Here is a 13,882-nt window from a genome sequence, read left to right on the forward strand (position 1 = left end):
TATGTTAATAGCTGATGTACTCTACCATAAATTTCAAAATCTGACATATGCAGACACACAGGTATGATACAGAATAGCACGCAGGTCTAGGAAACAATCTTAGCTACTTGCAATTAAAAAATACATTTGCAAGCATTGTTTCCATTTCCTTTCCCAAATGCTTCACCTTCTCAAGTCATTGGTGTTTCAGCTCTTGGCTTTAAAACCAATTTGTACCTTCATCACAGCAGAGGGGAACCATCTGGAAATTATAATCCAAGCAAACTATTAAAGTCCACAAAACTGGATCTTAAGAAGCTGACTCTCACACTGTTCTGGGTTGTTTTCTTGGGTTTTGTGTGTGGGTTCTTTTGGTTTTTTGTTTTGTGGTTTGGTTGAGGTTTTTTTTGAGGGGGGGAGCGGTGTTTAGTTTTAGTTTGTTTTTTGTTGTTGCTGTTTTATTTAAGAGAGAGAGGCCAATTCTATCTCCACATTGCTTAAACAAGCAGTGATGAGTAAAGCAGCTATGCCAGGAGGAGGTGAGAGACCAGGTCCTATAGGATTTACCAGAGTGAAGATTTCCAGGCCGAGGTAAGACAACTAGCTAGGTGTCATGCTCTATTTTCTACTCTAGGAGACACGATGCCACAACCCAGAGCAAAGAGTGGAAAACCATGACCTCTAAAGAGAAAGTAATGACATGGAAGAACCAGGGGCTTGTACCTTCCCCCCTCTTATAGGGGATGGCTGTAACAACCTTTTCTCACACCTCTTTTGCAGGAGGGGTCTTTTGGTTGTTCTTTTTTTGTTTGGTTGCTTTTGGGTTTGTTTTCTTTTTCTTTTTGGTTGGTTGGTTTTGGTTTCTTAGGGGGTGGGTTTGGCTTAATTTGGGCAGGTGATACTGTCAAGAATGGGCCCCCTCAGGAAAAAGCATGGTCGGCACTCAGGGTGCCACCGGAGGTGACAAGGGAGACGGGCGGGTCGGGTGCCACTTCTGCTTCCCAGCCCGATCCTGCGGAGGAGCCGGCAAAGGGAAGGAACCAGGCGCTCTGCTCTTGAGGCAGCAAGTACACGGGGTTACTGACGGTCATTGCTCCCTCATCTACATATCCAGTTACAAATTCCCCGTTGCCTTTTTGTTCCACACGAAAAAGTAAATCACCCGCCTCTGCTGAGGCAACGCGGAGGTTACTCCGGGGCAAAAGTTTCTCCCTCGCCCTCCTCTCTCCCACGCAGCAGGACCACTCATGAATATGCTGGTTGTGAGCACGCCGTGCAAACGCTCCACCGAACCCCGTTACCGAAAATCGACCATCAACCCCACTCCCCACCCGGGGAAAGCCTAGGAAAAGATCTGGCTCCTGCAAAAACATAAAGCCGTCCTTTTCTTTCCAGCAGAGGCTAAAGCACTCTGCTTCACTGCAACTGGAGGAAAAACTTCCCCCACCCCGATTCCTTGGTTACTTCCTAAATGTGCCAAACTCCCTAAACACTTCTGCAGCTTGTTTATTTTTTGGTGAGATCATCGACTGTTCAGAAAGTCAGATGGACAAAGGGATGGCTGCCTGAAGGCACACTGGCATGCAGAGATCAGATGTTTGCAAGCTTTTTCATTGAATCTGTCCCCATTTAAGATATTTTTCAAGCTTCTCTTAAAGGACCACATGCCTTTTGGGAAAAAAAAAAAAAAAAAGGTAGCCAAACAATAATTCTTCCGCTTTTCTGTTTCCTCATTGTTCTGTTGCTTTTGGGTTTTGCTAGTCTATTTTGTCTGGGCTTGGCTTGGAGGATTTTTGGCATATAGAAGCATGATTTTCCTGGTCAGGGAGATATTCTATGGGCAATTGCAAGAACACAACCTGAACTATACTGAGATTCCTGCTGACCTGCCTGTAATCATGAGGGGGAGTAACAAAGAGTCACCATCTTCCACAGCTGTAATTAACCAGTCCAGCATTAGAAGAGCATTCATCTCCTGCCTTTTTTGTCATGCCAAGCATTTTCAGACTTGCTTAGCACTAGAGTTTGCTGAAAATCAATGCTGCCTTCCAAGGAGCTCCTACAAACATCTGAAGGAGTTTTCATCATCATTTGGAGTAAACCATGAAGGAAATAGAACAAGGTTACCAAAACTGTGGGGTAGTGTTTGGCTTCCTGACAGCTGATCATGAGCCTGTGATCACTACCCAAGGCCACACTTGAAAGCTCTGTGAGACCAAGGGACTGAATCCCAATACCACAGTCCTGCCTGCAGTACCCTAAGCACAAAGCCAGCCTTTTGTACCATGCATTTTCTCCCCCACCCCATCTGGTCCTACTTCCAGGACTTGTGGGTCAGTGTCTTATGCAATCCCTCTCAGTCATGGAGGCATGCATAACAGCTCACACATGAAACCACAGAACAGCACTGAACACTGCAATGCATCTAAATTCTCTCTCTGGATACCTCAAAAAGTCAAGAGTTAAGAGAGGTTTCCTCCTGAAAACAGCCATTCCCATCCAAGATGACTGCTTGCCCACTTGGGCCTAAAGAAATAAAAGAACATTATTTAAAAAAAAACCAACCCTCCAAAAGCAGGAAACAAAAGAAACGGGCAAGTCTTCCGAAGGCTAATACCAAGCTTACTTAATAATGCAAACACCCAGAGTGGAAGAATACCTTTTACCACCATAGGTCTACTACTGTAGTATTTTCCTGCCATAAAAATTTAGACACACTATCAAGTTACTCAAAAAGCATGAGACAAAATGTCAGCTCAAACATTATATAACTTGCATGTCTCCTCTCTTGCTTGAGAGTGGCCAAGAGCATCGTTACAATCAGCTACTGCAAGCTGGTGGGTACAGAACAACACCAGGCAGCACACTGGAGACCCATCTCTCTATGTACTTCGACATGGACATGCAGCCTCTCCTTTCCCCTCCTCTTCATCTTCCACAGGAAACCAAGGGAGCTGCAGCCCTGCATGCTCCCTCACCCCTGGGTTTGGCCTCCTGGCTAAAACCATAGGCCCCAGCAAGCAAGCCAAGCCCTAGGCGCAAATGGGGAGATAAACTTGAGGTCAGACTGAGCAAACACACTCAAAGACTGTCAAATCTAATGTGAACCACCTTGCTGATGCACTGGTGGGATAGTCAGCATAAATAATACTGAGACAGCTTTTCCCCATGGCAGACTACTTTAACAGTTTCAGTTCTGACACCAAGGGAGCAACAGCAGAGAACAGAGTCTTTGCTTATAAACCATGCAAATAACCCCCAAAACCAACAGGTCTAGTAGGGCTGAAATGCCTTTGTTGTAATTAGCTCCAGTTTGGGCACAGTATGGCAATGCAACAAGGAGACCATCCCCATCCACATGAAACAAGCAGAAGAGATGTCCATATTCCATGTGGGACAGGGAGAAAGATCCTTCATATGGTCACATAAGGAAGCTTCCTGCACAACTGAGAACTCCCAGACCTGGAGGTCTTGTGCCTTAACCACAAAGCTTCCCTTCCTCTCTGAAGACACCAGTCAGGATTAGAAAATCACACATGGCAGCATTCCACAGATATTGTCTTCACAAAAGGCACAGCTGTCCTTCATTTCCATGCAGTTCAAACAAACCTTGGGGACTGCATTCTGGGCATCAAAACCAGAAACTCTTGGATTTTTGTACGGCAGAGCATCTCCTACAGGACTGTAGCACTGTATCACATGTTAAGATTTGCATTTTACTGACAACCTAACGTTTTCCAGCACCTTCATGTCTGGGCACAGTGGTAGGCCAGTTGGTTCTTGCTTAAGAATCAAATCTGTGTGATAACAGAAAAAAAACCCAAAACCCAAAATGTAATCAAAGAGCTCAAGACAGTCACATGAATTAGTGAAGAAAAACAACCTCTATGCTTGCTATATTGCTGATTGAAATGAACATCCAAATAAAAACATGCACTATAAAAAAATAGCAAATCAGTGCTATGGGGTCTCTGTTCAATGCAGACCACAACTGAACGCTGATTGTGTAGTGAAGAAGTATCTGTGGTCCAAAAGCCACAGGTTTTTAGTTCCCTCTTTCCAGAAACACATCCCCAGTTACTTTCACAAGCTCAAAAGTTGGGTCAAAGTGCAAGAGAAGCCACGGCTGGGAATCGGTTTTATTTGCTGATCTTACTACAAGTATGACCATAACAGGTCCCATAGTAAGCAGTGATAATTTCCAACAATACTGGGAAGATCTACAGACAAGTGGAAAAGAAAACAAAGCTTCTAGGGGCAGGTTACAGAACAAGACTCTTCTCAAAATTCTTTCCCATTCTTTCTTCCTTCACTGAGAAGTGCAGAGGGCTCATACCTTCCTCCAGAAAGTTAATGGTGCAATGTCTTTTCAAATTAAATAGGGTGGGAAAACAGAACCCCATGGAGATTGTGGCTATGTTTTTCACATCCTGAACACTGCTTTCTAAAAATAAAAGGCATGCAAATGGTATTCAACATTATCTCAATCCTGTAGAGTAAAAAGCTCACCAGGTCTAATGTTAATTTGTGGAGTTTCTGCCCAAAGGGTTTGTGCCCATAATCTACAATATGGCAGGTTTTCAGCCTCTTTAAAGCTAACAAGCTCAGTGAAAACACTGTGACATTCAGATCTACTTCCCAGCTTCACATACCTTAACTCCCTACAAAAAACAAATGAAGGAAAGGGGAGAAGGAGCTTTGTGCCTTAAGTTAGTTCAGCAGCTAAGAGGAAAGTAGGGCAATATGTCTGATCTACGGACACGGCTTTTTGTCATCAGGGGATTTCACTCTACTGATTCAACACACAAGACTGAAAACAATTATGTTATTTTCTTTATATCCATTGCAGCCGGGGAGACCTGCTAGCCTTTGGCTAAGCCTGTATTCATCACAGCCAAATATCACTGTGACACAGAAGCTGGTATTAAATTCTGACCCTTATTTCTTACCACAGAGACTGCTCATAGGGCAACCCAATCATTTTTGTAACAGCAACTAAGGCATCACAGTGAGATGAAACAGTGAGATAGGATGAGGCATGAGACGCCTTAGCTTCATTCTTTAGAATCAGCAAGGTTCCACAAGTGCCCAAAGGAGAAAAAAAAAGAAGTGGGTTCCCAGCTCAGCACTCATCTCTACCAATTAACAGAAGGAGCAAAGAAAGGAAGAATGTCAAGTGAGCTAACAAGGCATTTCCCTCTCCCTGTACAAAGACTTCAGATTCACAATTTCCCATTCAGGTAAAACTGCACTTCTACAGGAAGGCAAAGCCCAGCCAGATTGCACAGCTGGCTATCAAGTCTGTGCAAAACTGTGCCCAGGCATGACTGCAGAACAAGGTCGCAAGGCACCCTGGTCACACAGGCCTGCTTCACCCAGGGCACTGTTTCTTCACTGGTCATACTTCCAGCAACAGGAGATTTGGATAACACAAGCCCATGGAGATGCTGAAGCTGAGACCAAGAGCTGAAGCTCCAGCAGCTGAGGGCATTTCCTAGTAGCACACACTACTCTGGCTAGAAACCTGTCTTTCAGGAAACCCTCACATGGTGAGACAATTAGGGCAGGCAAGTCAAATGCTGCCACAGAACTACCTTGTACACTGGAACTTTGTATTAATTTTTCATTATCTGGGAAGTATTCCTCTTGAACAGGTGCACTTTAACTCAATGAGTGTGATTTTCACACATTACCTATCACCGTGATTTAATGACAAAAGATGTCTGAAGCTACATCCTATAAAAACAAAAATGGGCTCTCAAATAATTTCAACAGACAAAGCAAAGACTGAACAACTTGCAAATTGACGATAACCCAGAGCAAACTGACAACCACCCAGAGGAAACAGCAATCTCCTAATGGTGAACCATGCTACCCTACTGAGCCAATGACACTGACTGACAATATGAAAAGCAAACTTTTTACAGTGCTGGGCAAGGCAACAAGTTTTCACCTGCCTTCATTATACTCCTAACCTTGGACAACGCATCCAAAAAGCATGACAAAGTAATATTTTTTAAGGTTTTTGGTCTTGGTTTCTTAAGCAGTTACTACGTTTTAATTACTCTTTTCCTCTACGGCAGCTTTCCCCCTGTGAGGTGAGAATAGCTCTCAGAGCTGCTTGTGTACCTATTAATGCTGGCAAGAGCTAGAACTGTCCTGTGAAAAAGTTGGACAGCCATGCCCTGATTTGCTTAGAACAAATCAAGCAGCTCAGCAGGCCTGTTGTGCAGGATTTACTAGTGTGAAAATACAAATCTAATTTGCTCACAGTCAAAGTGCTGCTCCTTCTGCAGCCATGGCCTGACCTGTTTTACAGTAGGCTATAGCTCTCTGCTCTGAGGCCATCACACATCAAACAGTGCTGCCTCTGCAGACACTAGATAATACCAAAGTGAACACCCCCTTAGCCAGGGTCCATCATCTTCATATATCTGCCATGCCAAATGGTGATGTGAGTCAAGAAGAAGCAGCCTGCCATTCATCTCCAGCTGCTAGCATCTCTCCTGAGAAGGAATGCTGTGCAACAGGCCCGGGTCTTCCCTCTCGTCTTGGGACTGTGACACTGGGACCACCTCCATTCCTCTCTAAGTCACTATTTTTGCTCAGAAGAGCTTTAAATATAGTCCAGCACAATTACTCTGGTAGAAAGCACAGCTCTCAGCATGTACTAATGCACATACACAAACCAGTCCTCAGTTAGTCTTCACTGGGGATACACTGACTTCAGGCATACAGAGCCCATTAAGCCAGCTGAGATTCCATCTCCACCCTGCATGGGAAGCCAGCAGCAAACACGGGGCTAATACATCCCTTTGTGCAGTTGGTAAAGTCCCAAAAGCCATCAAGCCCTCTTCCTGTATGACACACATGACAAGACAAAGACTCTACGTCAGAAAGCCAAGACACAAGGCACAGAGTCAAAAGCCTCAGTCTGGTTACCACAGCCCTGCCGGCAAACACAGCCTGCAGAGCTCCTGCCTACGGAGGAGCACACCCAACCACCTCCCTAAGCCTCGCATTATGCCACAGAACAGATATTCTCATTACTTTCCCCACTGCAAGGCAAATTCTGTTATCAACACAGACAACCATGAAATAGAGCTTGCCAATGAAAAAAGCAGAAAGAAATTATGCAGAAATTATACATCTAACAGTGGAAAAAAAAAAAAAAGCAACCTTAAAGGAAACAGAAGAACAGTCACTGTATTGCTTTAAGAAGCAGATCCTGAGCAGAGCTCCAAATTGCATGGCATTATAACTGGTCGAAAATTCTCCTGCTAATGTTCACAATACAAGGACAAACTGCAAATTTCTTAGCCTCTGAACAGGCTTGTCAGTTACAGAGATAACAGACCACAGATGTGACCATAAAATGTATTTCATTATTACAACAAAATTATTTTCAGGAGTGGTAAATGGAACACATTCAGGGATGGTATAGACTATGGAGAAGGTCCTCCAAAGGTCAAACCCAGCTCAGGGCAGGATGGGTTCTTCTACAGAGGCAGAAAGTAAGGGTTTGCTGCTAGGATTTGATTTTCATTGCATGAGGAATATAATACTCTACATAATATGCAGGTTTTAGATGTTTCAAAACATCAACTCAGAAAGTAAAATATATTAAAAACCCCAAACAATAGAGAAACCGAAAACCAAATGCCATGGTCACATCCAGTCACATACCACTATTCTAATGGCAAACAAGCTTATAAAGAATGGCATTATGCTATTAAACATGCATGGAGCTAAACAGAAGTTGACAGAATAAGCTGTGACCAAGGAGGACCCTGTCCAGAATTCTTTGTACTTGAGCAAGGGACCTTAAATTTAGTGGAAATTCAAATCACAGGAAAAAGGAGGACTGGACATTTTAATCAAATGACCAATACTAATAGTAATGAAGTGTTTTCATAAGCCAGCTATGTAAGCATGCATCTGTGAGACTGCTGGTTCAAATGCAACTAGAAGACACTTATATGAGAATCATTCTGAATCCCCAAAACAAGCAGGTAGAATGAATCCAGTAGTACTCTCCAACTTGAAAATTATCACAGCACCACCTATCCAGTTTGAAGAGCTTCTCCCATGAAACTGGCATGGGTAATGAGGAACTGTAAGCAAAATGGCAGGCAGAGCCTTCCAGGATCAAAGCACTCCGACTGTCCTGCACTTGTATTTGTTCTTTCTTACACAGTGTCATAGGTTAGCAAGCACAGTCCCGGAAGGGACGTCCTTGCTAAGGGGTGCTTACAGTTTCCTCTGGGAACTGATAGAACCTATCAGCTGGCCAGGTTGAATATGGACAATTCTCTAAGCCACTTAAAGTTGTGATCACCTCTGTGATCCACATTTAAGAATAGGCAAACTCCCCCTCCAAGCTCTCTCTCGTTTCCGGCGCTGGGACAGGTGGCTGCAGGCCCCGTGTGGGGGCCAGCGGGCCCGGCCAGGCCCTGCTTGGGCCAGGCCGGGCCGGGCCACAGCCATCCTGGAGCCATGGACCTGTTCCAGCCATGGAACCCCCCCCACTGCCTTGCCGTGGGCAGCCGGAGCGGCTCGGCTCTCCCCCCTCTCCACTGCGATAAGAAAAATTCAACATTCCAGCTGCAAAGCTGCAAGGCCGAGGTGAGATTAACCCTTTTTATTGCTGTGAAGAGCTGAAAACCTGAGGGAAGAGAGAGAGGAGATGCTTAAAGCTGAAATTCTGTTGTGAAGCTATGATATATCAGAGTATCCTGTTGTAATTTCATGAAGATATGGGGGGTGGAGTGTTCAACTCATAAGCAAAAGCACCTGTGCTGAGATAGGCAGATGCTGACACAGCTGTAATTTCATGAGAAGTTTGGACAGGGAGAGATGAACCAGATGAGGACTTTTGCTCCAAACGGGAAAGGAGAAAACCTCAGTCCCTAGAGATGCTCCCAGAGATAGTCCTAAAGATGAAGATGATGAAGACCCTTTGCTCCCAGGGAAGGAGAAGGGCCTCTGTTTTTGTTTCTGAACGGCTCAACCTTAAAATTGTACCCCAAAAAACTTCAAGAGTGGACCCTCGAAAGCAGTTGCGGGAAAAGCTGCAAGTCGGGGGAAAGGACTCACACGCAGGCAGAGAGACTCCTCTTCCTAAATGGACTGAACAATATTTGGAAGTGGGCGGCTGTCTCGTTGTGATAATGTTTTCATAGCATGAGCAAGAAGAGACTTCTCTTTCTAAATGGACTGAACAAGGTTATTATGGAAGTGGTAAACAGACTGAACATCTTAAGGGTTGTCTTTGAACACTGTCAGTGGGAGAAGGGAGGAAGGTGGGGGGAGGAGGAGAGTTCTGAAGGTGGTATAATTTTTTTTTTCTTCTTTTAGGTCTGTTAATAAACTTCTTTATATTCTTTCAAGTTTGGTGCCTGTTTTGCATTTCTCCTAATTCTTATCTCACAGCAGATAAACAGTAATGAGTATTTTGGACCAAACCACTACACTAAATTGGTGTTTCTGCCCGGTTACAAACCGAACCCGCGACACACAGAAAGGCTGATGAGAAGAGAAAAAGCTGCCCTTCCCTTGGGTGTGAAGATATCTGTTCCTCTTACTTGTCACAAATTCGGGGAACCTGGCTGACATATGACTTATTCTATAGTTTAGCAAGATACCATGTCTGCAGTCAGCAGATCATAGTAGCTCTTACTTTTCCTATGTTCAGGAAGACCTGACAGCTCTGAATTTAGTGCCAAGTCCTAATGCTCCTTATCCAGCTCACTGCAGCACAAGCCACCTTCAGAACAAAGAGTAAAAGCAACCAAGATTAACATGCTAAAGATTAACAACAATAAGCCAATCATTATACTGCACTTAGTTTAACCAGAAACACTGTCTATTTCCACTGAAAACATACCTACATCTAAATTATTTCAACCTCCCATGATTGCTCCCTACATTTCACTTTAGTTGGTCATTGCAAAGTTACCCTTACGGATAGTTCTTTGGGTTTGCTTTTGAGTCTCAAGTCCAATGGATGGAAATAAAACCCTCAAACTTCAGCACTAAAGAAAAGATTGATGAGCAACAGCACTTCAAAATAATTGAAGAACTTTCTCAACCTTTGGGAAAGACTGAAAAACAGATGTTAGAAGATAAGGATTGCCCAAATTCACATGAAGTTTTGACTGGAAACCATGTCTCTCATATTCTGAGCATGACACTATACTACACTACATCAGGATGGTCCCAACAGACCCTGTCTTGGTAGTTTCAGAAGCTCATCCTTCCAGCTGGTTTTCTATTGGACTGTCAATATACTAACCATTCCTTCCCTTTGGTACTGACAGAACTTGCTGGCTGAAAATACACCCTGGAGCATTTGCACCACACTGTTTTACACAGAGGGCTGGATTACTTCTAGACACAGAGAAGAACAGTGCTTGCTAGTACTTTAGGAACCTGATTCCATGTACCAGAGTCACAAAGCACTGGAATTACCTGAAGAAAATGGAATGTGTACGGCTGGAGAGGTCTTATGCATTATTTCTATGGATACACCGGTAAAATTCCTTACACTTCCTTAAGGTAGCAGCAGAGATAACATGAAAAACAATGAAAAAGACCAGGTACGTGAGGACACTTGAGGTCTTAAAGGGCTACTTCATTGTCTTGATTTGTGTTCTCTGGCTTGACAGCACACTGTTCCCCACCTGCTAGGCACCAAGCATGTGGAACAGAGCAGGGTAACACCATAGGTGATGGCTGTTGACCATGTTCTCATACAGTTGTGCCTCTGCTACAATGGAAATTGTTGGGACAAGGGACTTCCAAGTTCACATAATGTATCAAGTGTCAAAACCACTTTTCTTTTTTTCCTCCCTACTGTTCTGAAGTAACATTTTGTTGGGTAGGCAGCAGCTGCTGCTTTCCTAAGGAGTTGGTTGGCACGAGCCAGAACAGGCACTCAGAGTTAAGATATTGCTATCTTTGCAGTAAGTTGTCTTTGTCCCATAAGCAAATCTCCTTCTGGCATATATCTATGCTCAGTCAGCTTCAGATATGGTCCAGTTATGTTTCAGCTGCACATGTTAAAATAGATAGAGAACTACAAGGAAAAGATGTTCCGAGATACAATAGTTTATGTTTATTGAGTTCTGATTGTCTGTGGTTATGTAAACCTTCTGACAACATCAAGCAAAAATACATCTAAATATTACCTCAGGTAGTATGTGCCTCTAAAAATATATGTTTAGAAGAACAGAAAGGTTCAGAGAGGGGAAAAAAACCACCACAAAACACCAAAACTCACAGGAAGGAGTCTTATTTTAAATCCTTTTAAAGGGTCGCTTATTGCACCATCCTTAAAACTAAAGCTAAATTAGAAAGGGAAAGAAACTCTGGCTGTTTACAGAGGATGTGCATCACAGAACAGCATGAATCTCCCCCACATACAGCACACAGAGTGCTGCCAGGTCAGCATAAAAAAAAAGTTAGGGCAAGATCTTCAGCTAATAGATGACGTACATTCCACTAAATTTGCAGAGCTACACCAATTCACCAGCTGAGGATTCCTGATACACAGGCCTAAGCAATATGCAGTTTTAACAAACTCAATTATTGACACTTAGTAAATACATAAACAGATGCATTTTTTAAAAATTCTGCAACTGTTGCATTTAATTCAATGGATTTTTCCAGAATTTTGAAAACAAAACATATGAAAATATAAGCACAAAACCTGTAAAGTGAATTAAAAGTGTATTTCAAACAATTCACAACTGCTATTCTATAAAACAGAGAAACCGCAAAAAAACTCTAGGACTGGAAGTAGAGACTGTTGCATTTTAATGAAGCTGCAAAGAAATTCAGCAACAGGTGGCAGAACATTTTGCTTGATTTTAGTCAGGATCCTGGTATTAACACTCACTTATTTTATGACCCAAAATATTTAACTAGAACATAAAAGACTGCCCAAAAATTGAACTGACACGTATTTTCAAAAAAATCAGTCAATCAATGCTCTATCTTCTTGCCTGTGTAAAAATGAACTTGATACATCATCAACATTTTTTAAAAGCCATCAGCTTTTATTGCCTCCTGACTGCATTGAAAACTGCCACATCCTCCTGTGTTTCAGAATGAGGGCAGCTGTTTATTTATTTAGCTCACAGGAATGCTGTAAAAATTAGGTAATAAGTGTTTGTAATGAACGCTGAAGATAAAATGTATGATTACTAGGTATAGCTCCAAAGCTGAATATTAACTTGAAAGATATGGGAGGTCAGACCCAAATTAGGCACTCTGGCCTCAGTACCAATCAAACACAGAAGTGCACAGGGCTTTTTCCAAATGGGGCAATTTCATAATCTCCACTCGCATGAGAGCTCAGGCACACGGAAATCCCCTGAGAAAGCTGAACTTTTCATCAGATAACAGTGTTACAAATTTCCTAGGGGACTACTAACACTAAGCTCGATGTGAAAAGTCACTATCCTGCTGTCTCAACCAACCTCAGACTGTAGCTTAAATAAACTGAATGCAGTCTTCCACAAATCAGGCAATTATATTAAGATTCTGAGATTAGAAGTCAATGAAAACAAATGCAGAATTTGCCACAGTGGAAAACATAGAAAATAAATGCAAATTGAAGCTAAAACAGTGTAAGTTTTGGCAACATAGTCCTGACATTTAGCAAGCTGTACTGACAAGGCTGCATACAAAGAGGGAGACAATAGCTAAGTGTGAGAGGTTTAACTGTTCACTTAACGCTCTCTACTTTATTTGCTGATTTAAAATAAAAGTCAGTGTTGACAGAGGAGGGTGAAGACTAAAGAAAACACCCATAACTTTTTTAAGATGGTCCTGCTTCTGAGGCACATACTAGTTATTAATTACTGACAAGCACAGCAAGCAACTCTTGTTTTCTTTATCATTGTGTCTGTATCTAGGTAAGTTAAGAAAGATAAAGGTGGTGCCCTCAAGAAACGGCAATTTGGTATCTATTTGAATAGTTCTGTTGCTAATTGTAGCTATGGGCATTGCTGACTCCCCTACATGCAGTCAAACCATTAACCAGCACTACTGGGTGAGCTGGTTCTAAAGTAACCATACCGCCAGCACAGCCTTATGCTGACAAGCTTGCAATTCTCCTGGTGTGTTTTCAACAGGGTTCACACCATCTTCTGCGACAGGATTCTCAGAAACGTTTTTCTCAAGCTCCTGTCGCCTAGTTTAGTGCAGACACTACAGCAAGGCCAGATTTAACTTAACACTGCATGCGTTTTTTCAATTCCCCATTCTAAGAGATTTGAGCCTTACTCTCTCACATCCATACATATCTACCCAGAATCCAAGCTGACACAATTCTAAACTTCTCTGTTCCAAAGCATCTCTGTAGAAACGAAGTTTAGACCAAAAGCAGACACTAAAGCCCAGTTCTACAGAATCAGAATACAGCAATATACATTTTGCTGTATGTGTTTGCCCATCTCAACCTCTAAGCAAAGTCACATAGTAACAACTGCTCATGAACAGCCCCATGGAAAACAAGTATGATTGCCTGGGAACAGATTTAGAAGTACAGCAGACCTTTGTACCTTGACCTCTATCAAGATAATTTTATTATCTTGATAATCACATCCTCGGCTACCAAATAATAAGGAAAGCAAAAGCAGGCTCCATTGAAAGTGGTAATTCCATATGCAGTTATATTGTAGTCACAGGATGCTATTTTCTGAATAATGCAAATATCATGCCACCTAACTAATTAAAGCTACATAACTAACTGCCCTATAAAAAACGTTGCCGTAAGAGTCTGTCCACCTTTGCACATCTCTTGACTGTCAGCCTCCTAGTTTCAGTTTAGGACAGAAGAAATAACAGACCCATTGGATTCACACAGAGACTTTGTTCACTACCTGTAGTAAGGGAC

The 13,882-nt window shown here is 42.7% G+C and overlaps 1 protein-coding gene across 3 annotated transcripts in view; it reads right to left on the bottom strand.

Annotated features, from left to right (window-relative positions):
* The window catches only part of ABCA1 (ATP binding cassette subfamily A member 1), a 93,314-nt gene that overhangs the window by 48,463 nt on the left and 30,969 nt on the right, over positions 1–13,882 (bottom strand). The gene's annotated exons all lie outside the window — the stretch shown is intronic.

The sequence above is a fragment of the Corvus moneduloides genome, chromosome Z (genome assembly GCF_009650955.1).
Source record: "Corvus moneduloides isolate bCorMon1 chromosome Z, bCorMon1.pri, whole genome shotgun sequence".
Classification (NCBI taxonomy): domain Eukaryota; kingdom Metazoa; phylum Chordata; class Aves; order Passeriformes; family Corvidae; genus Corvus; species Corvus moneduloides.